General features: G+C 40.8%; 11 non-coding genes across 11 annotated transcripts; all 11 read left to right on the forward strand.

Moving 5' to 3' along the window:
* Positions 1–933: 933 nt before the first annotated feature.
* TRNAT-AGU (transfer RNA threonine (anticodon AGU)) lies at positions 934–1,007 on the forward strand. The gene has a single exon. It is a non-coding gene; the product is annotated as a tRNA-Thr (tRNA).
* A 767-nt stretch (positions 1,008–1,774) lies between these two features.
* On the forward strand, positions 1,775–1,848 carry TRNAT-AGU (transfer RNA threonine (anticodon AGU)). The gene has a single exon. It is a non-coding gene; the product is annotated as a tRNA-Thr (tRNA).
* A 1,608-nt stretch (positions 1,849–3,456) lies between these two features.
* TRNAT-AGU (transfer RNA threonine (anticodon AGU)) lies at positions 3,457–3,530 on the forward strand. Its single transcript has one exon. It is a non-coding gene; the product is annotated as a tRNA-Thr (tRNA).
* A 767-nt stretch (positions 3,531–4,297) lies between these two features.
* TRNAT-AGU (transfer RNA threonine (anticodon AGU)) lies at positions 4,298–4,371 on the forward strand. Its single transcript has one exon. It is a non-coding gene; the product is annotated as a tRNA-Thr (tRNA).
* A 767-nt stretch (positions 4,372–5,138) lies between these two features.
* TRNAT-AGU (transfer RNA threonine (anticodon AGU)) lies at positions 5,139–5,212 on the forward strand. Its single transcript has one exon. It is a non-coding gene; the product is annotated as a tRNA-Thr (tRNA).
* A 768-nt stretch (positions 5,213–5,980) lies between these two features.
* On the forward strand, positions 5,981–6,054 carry TRNAT-AGU (transfer RNA threonine (anticodon AGU)). Its single transcript has one exon. It is a non-coding gene; the product is annotated as a tRNA-Thr (tRNA).
* A 767-nt stretch (positions 6,055–6,821) lies between these two features.
* On the forward strand, positions 6,822–6,895 carry TRNAT-AGU (transfer RNA threonine (anticodon AGU)). The gene has a single exon. It is a non-coding gene; the product is annotated as a tRNA-Thr (tRNA).
* Positions 6,896–10,187: 3,292 nt separating this feature from the next.
* TRNAT-AGU (transfer RNA threonine (anticodon AGU)) lies at positions 10,188–10,261 on the forward strand. The gene has a single exon. It is a non-coding gene; the product is annotated as a tRNA-Thr (tRNA).
* Positions 10,262–12,712: 2,451 nt separating this feature from the next.
* TRNAT-AGU (transfer RNA threonine (anticodon AGU)) lies at positions 12,713–12,786 on the forward strand. Its single transcript has one exon. It is a non-coding gene; the product is annotated as a tRNA-Thr (tRNA).
* A 767-nt stretch (positions 12,787–13,553) lies between these two features.
* Positions 13,554–13,627, forward strand: TRNAT-AGU (transfer RNA threonine (anticodon AGU)). The gene has a single exon. It is a non-coding gene; the product is annotated as a tRNA-Thr (tRNA).
* Positions 13,628–15,235: 1,608 nt separating this feature from the next.
* On the forward strand, positions 15,236–15,309 carry TRNAT-AGU (transfer RNA threonine (anticodon AGU)). Its single transcript has one exon. It is a non-coding gene; the product is annotated as a tRNA-Thr (tRNA).
* Positions 15,310–15,933: the final 624 nt, after the last annotated feature.

The following is a 15,933-nucleotide window of genomic DNA, read 5'->3' on the forward strand; positions in this document are numbered from 1 at the left end:
AAGTTATATTGCAACACAAGCCCAGCCTTAAAAAAGTGGATTTCACTTCTGATTGATTACATGAGGAAGGAAAGGAGACCAGATGCAAAAAAGGTGCTGTGGCTTAGTTGGTTAAAGCGCCTGTCTAGTAAACAGGAGATCCTGAGTTTGAATCTCAGCAGCGCCTGTCTGCTTTTTTTTCGACCAATCTGTCTCCCCAATATTAAAACTTTGTACAAAGATTGCTATTTCATGCTATTTAGAAGCACAGTCAGGCTTGAAATGTTGGCAAAGCATCCAAGAACTCTGGACTCCACTACCTTAGAGTCATATTGCCCAAGGTTGCGATGCCATCAGAAATAGCACATATTAGAATGAGCAATTCATATTTCCTGCTTAATTTTTTGTAAAAGAAGCAAAGGTACGCCTGAACAGGGACTTGAACCCTGGACCCTCAGATTAAAAGTCTGATGCTCTACCGACTGAGCTATCCAGGCAGATGGATCACTGCCATTTGAAACTTGATTTTCACTCTACAGCACCTCCATACATGGCTACCTCACTGGTCAATAAAGGAAATGAATTACTAGTGCATTACACACATTTTGACACTGGAGACATAACTTTTTTCAGTCATTCCGTATCCAGATATAGAGATTTGCAGCATCTAGGACTTTAATGTTCACCCACTTACGGATTTGAATGTTTTGCCACATTCATGAGTGCAAACTTGCTCCCCAGTAAAGACGAACATGTGCTCCTCAATGCACACACTGGGCAATGCAGTCCTCTCTAAATCGACGATTAATGACATGCTCGTTTTGTGCAATGGAGTTTCAGTCAATTGGAAAACATTTTGTAAAGTTATATTGCAACAGAAGCCCAGCCTTAAAAAAAGTGGATTTCACTTCTAAATGATTACATGAGGAAGGACAGGAGATCAGATGCAAAAGAGGTGCTGTGGCTTAGTTGGTTAAAGCGCCTGTCTAGTAAACAGGAGATCCTGAGTTCGAATCTCAGCAGCGCCTGTCTGCTTTTTTTTCGACCAATCTGTCTCCCCAATATTAAAACTTTGTACAAAGATTGTTATTTCATGCTATTTAGAAGCACAGTCAGGCTTGAAACGTTGGCAAAGCATCCAAGAATTCTGGACTCCACTACCTTAGAGTCATATTGCGCAAGGTTGCGATGCCATCAGAAATAGCACATATTAGAATGAGCAATTCATATTTCCTGCTAAATTTTTTGTAAAAGAAGCAAAGATACACCTGAACAGGGACTTGAACCCTGGACCCTCAGATTAAAAGTCTGATGCTCTACCGACTGAGCTATCCAGGCACAGGGATCACTGCCCATTTGAAACTTGATTTTCACTCTACAGCACCTCCATACATGGCTACCTCACTGGTCAATAAAGGAAATGAATTACTAGTGCATTACACACATTTTGACACTGGAGACATAACTTTTTTCAGTCATTCCGTATCCAGATATAGAGATTTGCAGCATCTAGGACTTTAATGTTCACCCATTTACGGATTTGAATGTTTTGCCACATTAATGAGTGCAAACTTGCTCCCCAGTAAAGACGAACATGTGCTCCTCAATGCACACACTGGGCAATGCAGTCCACTCTAAATCGACGATTAATGACATGCTCGTTTTGTGCAATGGAGTTTCAGTCAATTGGAAAACATTTTGAAAAGTTATATTGCAACAGAAGCCCAGCCTTAAAAAAGTGGATTTCACTTTTTAATGATTACATGAGGAAGGAAAGGAGACCAGATGCAAAAAAGGTGCTGTGGCTTAGTTGGTTAAAGCGCCTGTCTAGTAAACAGGAGATCCTGAGTTCGAATCTCAGCAGCGCCTGTCTGCTTTTTTTCGACCAATCTGTCTCCCCAATATTAAAACTTTGTACAAAGATTGCTATTTCATGCAATTTAGAAGCACAGTCAGGCTTGATATGTTGGCAAAGCATCCAAGAACTCTGGACTCCACTACCTTAGAGTCATATTGCCCAAGGTTGCGATGCCATCAGAAATAGCACATATTAGAATGAGCAATTCATATTTCCTGCTAAATTTTTTGTAAAAGAAGCAAAGGTACGCCTGAACAGGGACTTGAACCCTGGACCCTCAGATTAAAAGTCTGATGCTCTACCGACTGAGCTATCCAGGCACAAGGATCACTGCCCATTTGAAACTTGATTTTCACTCTACAGCACCTCCATACATGGCTACCTCACTGGTCAATAAAGGAAATGAATTACTAGTGCATTACACACATTTTGACACTGGAGACATAACTTTTTTCAGTCATTCCGTATCCAGATATAGAGATTTGCAGCATCTAGGACTTTAATGTTCACCCACTTACGGATTTGAATGTTTTGCCACATTCATGAGTGCAAACTTGCTCCCCAGTAAAGACGAACATGTGCTCCTCAATGCACACACTGGGCAATGCAGTCCACTCTAAATCGACGATTAATGACATGCTCGTTTTGTGCAATGGAGTTTCAGTCAATTGGAAAACATTTTGAAAAGTTATATTGCAACACAAGCCCAGCCTTAAAAAAGTGGATTTCACTTCTGATTGATTACATGAGGAAGGAAAGGAGACCAGATGCAAAAAAGGTGCTGTGGCTTAGTTGGTTAAAGCGCCTGTCTAGTAAACAGGAGATCCTGAGTTTGAATCTCAGCAGCGCCTGTCTGCTTTTTTTTCGACCAATCTGTCTCCCCAATATTAAAACTTTGTACAAAGATTGCTATTTCATGCTATTTAGAAGCACAGTCAGGCTTGAAATGTTGGCAAAGCATCCAAGAACTCTGGACTCCACTACCTTAGAGTCATATTGCCCAAGGTTGCGATGCCATCAGAAACAGCACATATTAGAATGAGCAATTCATATTTCCTGCTTAATTTTTTGTAAAAGAAGCAAAGGTACGCCTGAACAGGGACTTGAATCCTGGACCCTCAGATTAAAAGTCTGATGCTCTACCGACTGAGCTATCCAGGCACAGGGATCACTGCCCATTTGAAACTTGATTTTCACTCTACAGCACCTCCATACATGGCTACCTCACTGGTCAATAAAGGAAATGAATTACTAGTGCATTACACACATTTTGACACTGGAGACATAACTTTTTTCAGTCATTCCGTATCCAGATATAGAGATTTGCAGCATCTAGGACTTTAATGTTCACCCACTTACGGATTTGAATGTTTTGCCACATTCATGAGTGCAAAATTGCTCCCCAGTAAAGGCGAACATGTGCTCCTCAATACACACACTGGGCAATGCAGTCCACTCTAAATCAACGATTAATGACATGCTCGTTTTGTGCAATGGAGTTTCAGTCAATTGGAAAACATTTTGTAAAGTTATATTGCAACAGAAGCCCAGCCTTAAAAAAAGTGGATTTCACTTCTAAATGATTACATGAGGAAGGAAAGGAGATCAGATGCAAAAGAGGTGCTGTGGCTTAGTTGGTTAAAGCGCCTGTCTAGTAAACAGGAGATCCTGAGTTCGAATCTCAGCAGCGCCTGTCTGCTTTTTTTTCGACCAATCTGTCTCCCCAATATTAAAACTTTGTACAAAGATTGTTATTTCATGCTATTTAGAAGCACAGTCAGGCTTGAAATGTTGGCAAAGCATCCAAGAATTCTGGACTCCACTACCTTAGAGTCATATTGCCCAAGGTTGCGATGCCATCAGAAATAGCACATATTAGAATGAGCAATTCATATTTCCTGCTAAATTTTTTGTAAAAGAAGCAAAGATACGCCTGAACAGGGACTTGAATCCTGGACCCTCAGATTAAAAGTCTGATGCTCTACCGACTGAGCTATCCAGGCACAGGGATCACTGCCCATTTGAAACTTGATTTTCACTCTACAGCACCTCCATACATGGCTACCTCACTGGTCAATAAAGGAAATGAATTACTAGTGCATTACACACATTTTGACACTGGAGACATAACTTTTTTCAGTCATTCCGTATCCAGATATAGAGATTTGCAGCATCTAGGACTTTAATGTTCACCCACTTACGGATTTGAATGTTTTGCCACATTCATGAGTGCAAACTTGCTCCCCAGTAAAGACGAACATGTGCTCCTCAATGCACACACTGGGCAATGCAGTCCACTCTAAATCGACGATTAATGACATGCTCGTTTTGTGCAATGGAGTTTCAGTCAATTGGAAAACATTTTGAAAAGTTATATTGCAACAGAAGCCCAGCCTTAAAAAAGTGGATTTCACTTCTAAATGATTACATGAGGAAGGAAAGGAGACCAGATGCAAAAAAGGTGCTGTGGCTTAGTTGGTTAAAGCGCCTGTCTAGTAAACAGGAGATCCTGAGTTCGAATCTCAGCAGCGCCTGTCTGCTTTTTTTTCGACCAATCTGTCTCCCCAATATTAAAACTTTGTACAAAGATTGCTATTTCATGCTATTTAGAAGCACAGTCAGGCTTGAAATGTTGGCAAAGCATCCAAGAACTCTGGACTCCACTACCTTAGAATCATATTGCCCAAGGTTGCGATGCCATCAGAAATAGCACATATTAGAATGAGCAATTCATATTTCCTGCTTAATTTTTTGTAAAAGAAGCAAAGGTACGCCTGAACAGGGACTTGAACCCTGGACCCTCAGATTAAAAGTCTGATGCTCTACCGACTGAGCTATCCAGGCACAAGGATCACTGCCCATTTGAAACTTGATTTTCACTCTACAGCACCTCCATACATGGCTACCTCACTGGTCAATAAAGGAAATGAATTACTAGTGCATTACACACATTTTGACACTGGAGACATAACTTTTTTCAGTCATTCCGTATCCAGATATAGAGATTTGCAGCATCTAGGACTTTAATGTTCACCCACTTACGGATTTGAATGTTTTGCCACATTCATGAGTGCAAACTTGCTCCCCAGTAAAGACGAACATGTGCTCCTCAATGCACACACTGGGCAATGCAGTCCACTCTAAATCGACGATTAATGACATGCTCGTTTTGTGCAATGGAGTTTCAGTCAATTGGAAAACATTTTGAAAAGTTATATTGCAACAGAAGCCCAGCCTTAAAAAAGTGGATTTCACTTCTAAATGATTACATGAGGAAGGAAAGGAGACCAGATGCAAAAAAGGTGCTGTGGCTTAGTTGGTTAAAGCGCCTGTCTAGTAAACAGGAGATCCTGAGTTCGAATCTCAGCAGCGCCTGTCTGCTTTTTTTTCGACCAATCTGTCTCCCCAATATTAAAACTTTGTACAAAGATTGCTATTTCATGCTATTTAGAAGCACAGTCAGGCTTGAAATGTTGGCAAAGCATCCAAGAACTCTGGACTCCACTACCTTAGAATCATATTGCCCAAGGTTGCGATGCCATCAGAAATAGCACATATTAGAATGAGCAATTCATATTTCCTGCTTAATTTTTTGTAAAAGAAGCAAAGGTACGCCTGAACAGGGACTTGAACCCTGGACCCTCAGATTAAAAGTCTGATGCTCTACCGACTGAGCTATCCAGGCACAAGGATCACTGCCCATTTGAAACTTGATTTTCACTCTACAGCACCTCCATACATGGCTACCTCACTGGTCAATAAAGGAAATGAATTACTAGTGCATTACACACATTTTGACACTGGAGACATAACTTTTTTCAGTCATTCCGTATCCAGATATAGAGATTTGCAGCATCTAGGACTTTAATGTTCACCCACTTACGGATTTGAATGTTTTGCCACATTCATGAGTGCAAAATTGCTCCCCAGTAAAGGCGAACATGTGCTCCTCAATACACACACTGGGCAATGCAGTCCACTCTAAATCAACGATTAATGACATGCTCGTTTTGTGCAATGGAGTTTCAGTCAATTGGAAAACATTTTGTAAAGTTATATTGCAACAGAAGCCCAGCCTTAAAAAAAGTGGATTTCACTTCTAAATGATTACATGAGGAAGGAAAGGAGAACAGATGCAAAAAAGGTGCTGTGGCTTAGTTGGTTAAAGCGCCTGTCTAGTAAACAGGAGATCCTGAGTTCGAATCTCAGCAGCGCCTGTCTGCTTTTTTTTCGACCAATCTGTCTCCCCAATATTAAAACTTTGTACAAAGATTGCTGTTTCATGCTATTTAGAAGCACAGTCAGGCTTGAAATGTTGGCAAAGCATCCAAGAACTCTGGACTCCACTACCTTAGAGTCATATTGCCCAAGGTTGCGATGCCATCAGAAATAGCACATATTAGAATGAGCAATTCATATTTCCTGCTTAATTTTTTGTAAAAGAAGCAAAGGTACGCCTGAACAGGGACTTGAACCCTGGACCCTCAGATTAAAAGTCTGATGCTCTACCGACTGAGCTATCCAGGCACAAGGATCACTGCCCATTTGAAACTTGATTTTCACTCTACAGCACCTCCATACATGGCTACCTCACTGGTCAATAAAGGAAATGAATTACTAGTGCATTACACACATTTTGACACTGGAGACATAACTTTTTTCAGTCATTCCGTATCCAGATATAGAGATTTGCAGCATCTAGGACTTTAATGTTCACCCACTTACGGATTTGAATGTTTTGCCACATTCATGAGTGCAAACTTGCTCCCCAGTAAAGACGAACATGTGCTCCTCAATGCACACACTGGGCAATGCAGTCCACTCTAAATCGACGATTAATGACATGCTCGTTTTGTGCAATGGAGTTTCAGTCAATTGGAAAACATTTTGAAAAGTTATATTGCAACAGAAGCCCAGCCTTAAAAAAGTGGATTTCACTTCTAAATGATTACATGAGGAAGGAAAGGAGACCAGATGCAAAAAAGGTGCTGTGGCTTAGTTGGTTAAAGCGCCTGTCTAGTAAACAGGAGATCCTGAGTTCGAATCTCAGCAGCGCCTGTCTGCTTTTTTTTCGACCAATCTGTCTCCCCAATATTAAAACTTTGTACAAAGATTGCTATTTCATGCTATTTAGAAGCACAGTCAGGCTTGAAATGTTGGCAAAGCATCCAAGAATTCTGGACTCCACTACCTTAGAGTCATATTGCCCAAGGTTGCGATGCCATCAGAAATAGCACATATTAGAATGAGCAATTCATATTTCCTGCTAAATTTTTTGTAAAAGAAGCAAAGATACGCCTGAACAGGGACTTGAACCCTGGACCCTCAGATTAAAAGTCTGATGCTCTACCGACTGAGCTATCCAGGCACAAGGATCACTGCCCATTTGAAACTTGATTTTCACTCTACAGCACCTCCATACATGGCTACCTCACTGGTCAATAAAGGAAATGAATTACTAGTGGATTACACACATTTTGACACTGGAGACATAACTTTTTTCAGTCATTCAGTATCCAGATATAGAGATTTGCAGCATCTAGGACTTTAATGTTCACCCACTTACGGATTTGAATGTTTTGCCACATTCATGAGTGCAAACTTGCTCCCCAGTAAAGACGAACATGTGCTCCTCAATGCACACACTGGGCAATGCAGTCCACTCTAAATCGACGATTAATGACATGCTCGTTTTGTGCAATGGAGTTTCAGTCAATTGGAAAACATTTTGAAAAGTTATATTGCAACAGAAGCCCAGCCTTAAAAAAGTGGATTTCACTTCTAAATGATTACATGAGGAAGGAAAGGAGACCAGATGCAAAAAAGGTGCTGTGGCTTAGTTGGTTAAAGTGCCTGTCTAGTAAACAGGAGATCCTGAGTTCGAATCTCAGCAGCGCCTGTCTGCTTTTTTTTCGACCAATCTGTCTCCCCAATATTAAAACTTTGTACAAAGATTGCTATTTCATGCTATTTAGAAGCACAGTCAGGCTTGAAATGTTGGCAAAGCATCCAAGAACTCTGGACTCCACTACCTTAGAATCATATTGCCCAAGGTTGCGATGCCATCAGAAATAGCACATATTAGAATGAGCAATTCATATTTCCTACTTAATTTTTTGTAAAAGAAGCAAAGGTACGCCTGAACAGGGACTTGAACCCTGGACCCTCAGATTAAAAGTCTGATGCTCTACCGACTGAGCTATCCAGGCACAAGGATCGCTGCCCATTTGAAACTTGATTTTCACTCTACAGCACCTCCATACATGGCTACCTCACTGGTCAATAAAGGAAATGAATTACTAGTGCATTACACACATTTTGACACTGGAGACATAACTTTTTTCAGTCATTCCGTATCCAGATATAGAGATTTGCAGCATCTAGGACTTTAATGTTCACCCACTTACGGATTTGAATGTTTTGCCACATTCATGAGTGCAAAATTGCTCCCCAGTAAAGGCGAACATGTGCTCCTCAATACACACACTGGGCAATGCAGTCCACTCTAAATCAACGATTAATGACATGCTTGTTGTGTGCAATGGAGTTTCAGTCAATTGGAAAACATTTTGTAAAGTTATATTGCAACAGAAGCCCAGCCTTAAAAAAAGTGGATTTCACTTCTAAATGATTACATGAGGAAGGACAGGAGATCAGATGCAAAAGAGGTGCTGTGGCTTAGTTGGTTAAAGCGCCTGTCTAGTAAACTGGAGATCCTGAGTTCGAACCTCAGCAGCGCCTGTCTGCTTTTTTTTCGACCAATCTGTCTCCCCAATATTAAAACTTTGTACAAAGATTGTTATTTCATGCTATTTAGAAGCACAGTCAGGCTTGAAATGTTGGCAAAGCATCCAAGAATTCTGGACTCCACTACCTTAGAGTCATATTGCCCAAGGTTGCGATGCCATCAGAAATAGCACATATTAGAATGAGCAATTCATATTTCCTGCTAAATTTTTTGTAAAAGAAGCAAAGGTACGCCTGAACAGGGACTTGAACCCTGGACCCTCAGATTAAAAGTCCGATGCTCTACCGACTGAGCTATCCAGGCACAAGAATCACTGCCCATTTGAAACTTGATTTTCACTCTACAGCACCTCCATACATGGCTACCTCACTGGTCAATAAAGGAAATGAATTACTAGTGCATTACACACATTTTGACACTGGAGACATAACTTTTTTCAGTCATTCCGTATCCAGATATAGAGATTTGCAGCATCTAGGACTTTAATGTTCACCCACTTACGGATTTGAATGTTTTGCCACATTCATGAGTGCAAACTTGCCCCCCAGTAAAGACGAACATGTGCTCCTCAATGCACACACTGGGCAATGCAGTCCACTCTAAATCGACGATTAATGACATGCTCGTTTTGTGCAATGGAGTTTCAGTCAATTGGAAAACATTTTGAAAAGTTATATTGCAACAGAAGCCCAGCCTTAAAAAAGTGGATTTCACTTCTGATTGATTACATGAGGAAGGAAAGGAGACCAGATGCAAAAAAGGTGCTGTGGCTTAGTTGGTTAAAGCGCCTGTCTAGTAAACAGGAGATCCTGAGTTTGAATCTCAGCAGCGCCTGTCTGCTTTTTTTTCGACCAATCTGTCTCCCCAATATTAAAACTTTGTACAAAGATTGCTATTTCATGCTATTTAGAAGCACAGTCAGGCTTGAAATGTTGGCAAAGCATCCAAGAACTCTGGACTCCACTACCTTAGAATCATATTGCCCAAGGTTGCGATGCCATCAGAAATAGCACATATTAGAATGAGCAATTCATATTTCCTGCTTAATTTTTTGTAAAAGAAGCAAAGGTACGCCTGAACAGGGACTTGAACCCTGGACCCTCAGATTAAAAGTCTGATGCTCTACCGACTGAGCTATCCAGGCACAAGGATCACTGCCCATTTGAAACTTGATTTTCACTCTACAGCACCTCCATACATGGCTACCTCACTGGTCAATAAAGGAAATGAATTACTAGTGCATTACACACATTTTGACACTGGAGACATAACTTTTTTCAGTCATTCCGTATCCAGATATAGAGATTTGCAGCATCTAGGACTTTAATGTTCACCCACTTACGGATTTGAATGTTTTGCCACATTCATGAGTGCAAAATTGCTCCCCAGTAAAGGCGAACATGTGCTCCTCAATACACACACTGGGCAATGCAGTCCACTCTAAATCAACGATTAATGACATGCTCGTTTTGTGCAATGGAGTTTCAGTCAATTGGAAAACATTTTGTAAAGTTATATTGCAACAGAAGCCCAGCCTTAAAAAAAGTGGATTTCACTTCTAAATGATTACATGAGGAAGGAAAGGAGAACAGATGCAAAAAAGGTGCTGTGGCTTAGTTGGTTAAAGCGCCTGTCTAGTAAACAGGAGATCCTGAGTTCGAATCTCAGCAGCGCCTGTCTGCTTTTTTTTCGACCAATCTGTCTCCCCAATATTAAAACTTTGTACAAAGATTGCTGTTTCATGCTATTTAGAAGCACAGTCAGGCTTGAAATGTTGGCAAAGCATCCAAGAACTCTGGACTCCACTACCTTAGAGTCATATTGCCCAAGGTTGCGATGCCATCAGAAATAGCACATATTAGAATGAGCAATTCATATTTCCTGCTTAATTTTTTGTAAAAGAAGCAAAGGTACGCCTGAACAGGGACTTGAACCCTGGACCCTCAGATTAAAAGTCTGATGCTCTACCGACTGAGCTATCCAGGCACAAGGATCACTGCCCATTTGAAACTTGATTTTCACTCTACAGCACCTCCATACATGGCTACCTCACTGGTCAATAAAGGAAATGAATTACTAGTGCATTACACACATTTTGACACTGGAGACATAACTTTTTTCAGTCATTCCGTATCCAGATATAGAGATTTGCAGCATCTAGGACTTTAATGTTCACCCACTTACGGATTTGAATGTTTTGCCACATTCATGAGTGCAAAATTGCTCCCCAGTAAAGGCGAACATGTGCTCCTCAATACACACACTGGGCAATGCAGTCCACTCTAAATCAACGATTAATGACATGCTCGTTTTGTGCAATGGAGTTTCAGTCAATTGGAAAACATTTTGTAAAGTTATATTGCAACAGAAGCCCAGCCTTAAAAAAAGTGGATTTCACTTCTAAATGATTACATGAGGAAGGACAGGAGATCAGATGCAAAAGAGGTGCTGTGGCTTAGTTGGTTAAAGCGCCTGTCTAGTAAACTGGAGATCCTGAGTTCGAACCTCAGCAGCGCCTGTCTGCTTTTTTTTCGACCAATCTGTCTCCCCAATATTAAAACTTTGTACAAAGATTGTTATTTCATGCTATTTAGAAGCACAGTCAGGCTTGAAATGTTGGCAAAGCATCCAAGAATTCTGGACTCCACTACCTTAGAGTCATATTGCCCAAGGTTGCGATGCCATCAGAAATAGCACATATTAGAATGAGCAATTCATATTTCCTGCTAAATTTTTTGTAAAAGAAGCAAAGGTACGCCTGAACAGGGACTTGAACCCTGGACCCTCAGATTAAAAGTCCGATGCTCTACCGACTGAGCTATCCAGGCACAAGAATCACTGCCCATTTGAAACTTGATTTTCACTCTACAGCACCTCCATACATGGCTACCTCACTGGTCAATAAAGGAAATGAATTACTAGTGCATTACACACATTTTGACACTGGAGACATAACTTTTTTCAGTCATTCCGTATCCAGATATAGAGATTTGCAGCATCTAGGACTTTAATGTTCACCCACTTACGGATTTGAATGTTTTGCCACATTCATGAGTGCAAACTTGCCCCCCAGTAAAGACGAACATGTGCTCCTCAATGCACACACTGGGCAATGCAGTCCACTCTAAATCGACGATTAATGACATGCTCGTTTTGTGCAATGGAGTTTCAGTCAATTGGAAAACATTTTGAAAAGTTATATTGCAACAGAAGCCCAGCCTTAAAAAAGTGGATTTCACTTCTGATTGATTACATGAGGAAGGAAAGGAGACCAGATGCAAAAAAGGTGCTGTGGCTTAGTTGGTTAAAGCGCCTGTCTAGTAAACAGGAGATCCTGAGTTTGAATCTCAGCAGCGCCTGTCTGCTTTTTTTTCGACCAATCTGTCTCCCCAATATTAAAACTTTGTACAAAGATTGCTATTTCATGCTATTTAGAAGCACAGTCAGGCTTGAAATGTTGGCAAAGCATCCAAGAACTCTGGACTCCACTACCTTAGAATCATATTGCCCAAGGTTGCGATGCCATCAGAAATAGCACATATTAGAATGAGCAATTCATATTTCCTGCTTAATTTTTTGTAAAAGAAGCAAAGGTACGCCTGAACAGGGACTTGAACCCTGGACCCTCAGATTAAAAGTCTGATGCTCTACCGACTGAGCTATCCAGGCACAAGGATCACTGCCCATTTGAAACTTGATTTTCACTCTACAGCACCTCCATACATGGCTACCTCACTGGTCAATAAAGGAAATGAATTACTAGTGCATTACACACATTTTGACACTGGAGACATAACTTTTTTCAGTCATTCCGTATCCAGATATAGAGATTTGCAGCATCTAGGACTTTAATGTTCACCCACTTACGGATTTGAATGTTTTGCCACATTCATGAGTGCAAAATTGCTCCCCAGTAAAGGCGAACATGTGCTCCTCAATACACACACTGGGCAATGCAGTCCACTCTAAATCAACGATTAATGACATGCTCGTTTTGTGCAATGGAGTTTCAGTCAATTGGAAAACATTTTGTAAAGTTATATTGCAACAGAAGTCCAGCCTTAAAAAAAGTGGATTTTACTTCTAAATGATTACATGAGGAAGGAAAGGAGAACAGATGCAAAAAAGGTGCTGTGGCTTAGTTGGTTAAAGCGCCTGTCTAGTAAACAGGAGATCCTGAGTTCGAATCTCAGCAGCGCCTGTCTGCTTTTTTTTCGACCAATCTGTCTCCCCAATATTAAAACTTTGTACAAAGATTGCTGTTTCATGCTATTTAGAAGCACAGTCAGGCTTGAAATGTTGGCAAAGCATCCAAGAACTCTGGACTCCACTACCTTAGAGTCATATTGCCCAAGGTTGCGATGCCATCAGAAATAGCACATATTAGAATGAGCAATTCATATTTCCTGCTAAATTTTTTGTAAAAGAAGCAAAGATACACCTGAACAGGGACTTGAACCCTGGACCCTCAGATTAAAAGTCTGATGCTCTACCGACTGAGCTATCCAGGCACAGGGATCACTGCCCATTTGAAACTTGATTTTCACTCTACAGCACCTCCATACATGGCTACCTCACTGGTCAATAAAGGAAATGAATTACTAGTGCATTACACACATTTTGACACTGGAGACATAACTTTTTTCAGTCATTCCGTATCCAGATATAGAGATTTGCAGCATCTAGGACTTTAATGTTCACCCATTTACGGATTTGAATGTTTTGCCACATTAATGAGTGCAAACTTGCTCCCCAGTAAAGACGAACATGTGCTCCTCAATGCACACACTGGGCAATGCAGTCCACTCTAAATCGACGATTAATGACATGCTCGTTTTGTGCAATGGAGTTTCAGTCAATTGGAAAACATTTTGAAAAGTTATATTGCAACAGAAGCCCAGCCTTAAAAAAGTGGATTTCACTTTTTAATGATTACATGAGGAAGGAAAGGAGACCAGATGCAAAAAAGGTGCTGTGGCTTAGTTGGTTAAAGCGCCTGTCTAGTAAACAGGAGATCCTGAGTTCGAATCTCAGCAGCGCCTGTCTGCTTTTTTTCGACCAATCTGTCTCCCCAATATTAAAACTTTGTACAAAGATTGCTATTTCATGCAATTTAGAAGCACAGTCAGGCTTGATATGTTGGCAAAGCATCCAAGAACTCTGGACTCCACTACCTTAGAGTCATATTGCCCAAGGTTGCGATGCCATCAGAAATAGCACATATTAGAATGAGCAATTCATATTTCCTGCTAAATTTTTTGTAAAAGAAGCAAAGGTACGCCTGAACAGGGACTTGAACCCTGGACCCTCAGATTAAAAGTCTGATGCTCTACTGACTGAGCTATCCAGGCACAAGGATCACTGCCCATTTGAAACTTGATTTTCACTCTACAGCACCTCCATACATGGCTACCTCACTGGTCAATAAAGGAAATGAATTACTAGTGCATTACACACATTTTGACACTGGAGACATAACTTTTTTCAGTCATTCCGTATCCAGATATAGAGATTTGCAGCATCTAGGACTTTAATGTTCACCCACTTACGGATTTGAATGTTTTGCCACATTCATGAGTGCAAACTTGCTCCCCAGTAAAGACGAACATGTGCTCCTCAATGCACACACTGGGCAATGCAGTCCACTCTAAATCGACGATTAATGACATGCTCGTTTTGTGCAATGGAGTTTCAGTCAATTGGAAAACATTTTGAAAAGTTATATTGCAACACAAGCCCAGCCTTAAAAAAGTGGATTTCACTTCTGATTGATTACATGAGGAAGGAAAGGAGACCAGATGCAAAAAAGGTGCTGTGGCTTAGTTGGTTAAAGCGCCTGTCTAGTAAACAGGAGATCCTGAGTTTGAATCTCAGCAGCGCCTGTCTGCTTTTTTTTCGACCAATCTGTCTCCCCAATATTAAAACTTTGTACAAAGATTGCTATTTCATGCTATTTAGAAGCACAGTCAGGCTTGAAATGTTGGCAAAGCATCCAAGAACTCTGGACTCCACTACCTTAGAGTCATATTGCCCAAGGTTGCGATGCCATCAGAAACAGCACATATTAGAATGAGCAATTCATATTTCCTGCTTAATTTTTTGTAAAAGAAGCAAAGGTACGCCTGAACAGGGACTTGAATCCTGGACCCTCAGATTAAAAGTCTGATGCTCTACCGACTGAGCTATCCAGGCACAGGGATCACTGCCCATTTGAAACTTGATTTTCACTCTACAGCACCTCCATACATGGCTACCTCACTGGTCAATAAAGGAAATGAATTACTAGTGCATTACACACATTTTGACACTGGAGACATAACTTTTTTCAGTCATTCCGTATCCAGATATAGAGATTTGCAGCATCTAGGACTTTAATGTTCACCCACTTACGGATTTGAATGTTTTGCCACATTCATGAGTGCAAAATTGCTCCCCAGTAAAGGCGAACATGTGCTCCTCAATACACACACTGGGCAATGCAGTCCACTCTAAATCAACGATTAATGACATGCTCGTTTTGTGCAATGGAGTTTCAGTCAATTGGAAAACATTTTGTAAAGTTATATTGCAACAGAAGCCCAGCCTTAAAAAAAGTGGATTTCACTTCTAAATGATTACATGAGGAAGGAAAGGAGATCAGATGCAAAAGAGGTGCTGTGGCTTAGTTGGTTAAAGCGCCTGTCTAGTAAACAGGAGATCCTGAGTTCGAATCTCAGCAGCGCCTGTCTGCTTTTTTTTCGACCAATCTGTCTCCCCAATATTAAAACTTTGTACAAAGATTGTTATTTCATGCTATTTAGAAGCACAGTCAGGCTTGAAATGTTGGCAAAGCATCCAAGAATTCTGGACTCCACTACCTTAGAGTCATATTGCCCAAGGTTGCGATGCCATCAGAAATAGCACATATTAGAATGAGCAATTCATATTTCCTGCTAAATTTTTTGTAAAAGAAGCAAAGATACGCCTGAACAGGGACATGAATCCTGGACCCTCAGATTAAAAGTCTGATGCTCTACCGACTGAGCTATCCAGGCACAGGGATCACTGCCCATTTGAAACTTGATTTTCACTCTACAGCACCTCCATACATGGCTACCTCACTGGTCAATAAAGGAAATGAATTACTAGTGCATTACACACATTTTGACACTGGAGACATAACTTTTTTCAGTCATTCCGTATCCAGATATAGAGATTTGCAGCATCTAGGACTTTAATGTTCACCCACTTACGGATTTGAATGTTTTGCCACATTCATGAGTGCAAACTTGCTCCCCAGTAAAGACGAACATGTGCTCCTCAATGCACACACTGGGCAATGCAGTCCACTCTAAATCGACGATTAATG

Source organism: Ambystoma mexicanum, unplaced genomic scaffold (genome assembly GCF_040938575.1).
Source record: "Ambystoma mexicanum isolate Mex_15411 unplaced genomic scaffold, UKY_AmexF1_1 Mex_scaf1, whole genome shotgun sequence".
Lineage (NCBI taxonomy): Eukaryota > Metazoa > Chordata > Amphibia > Caudata > Ambystomatidae > Ambystoma > Ambystoma mexicanum.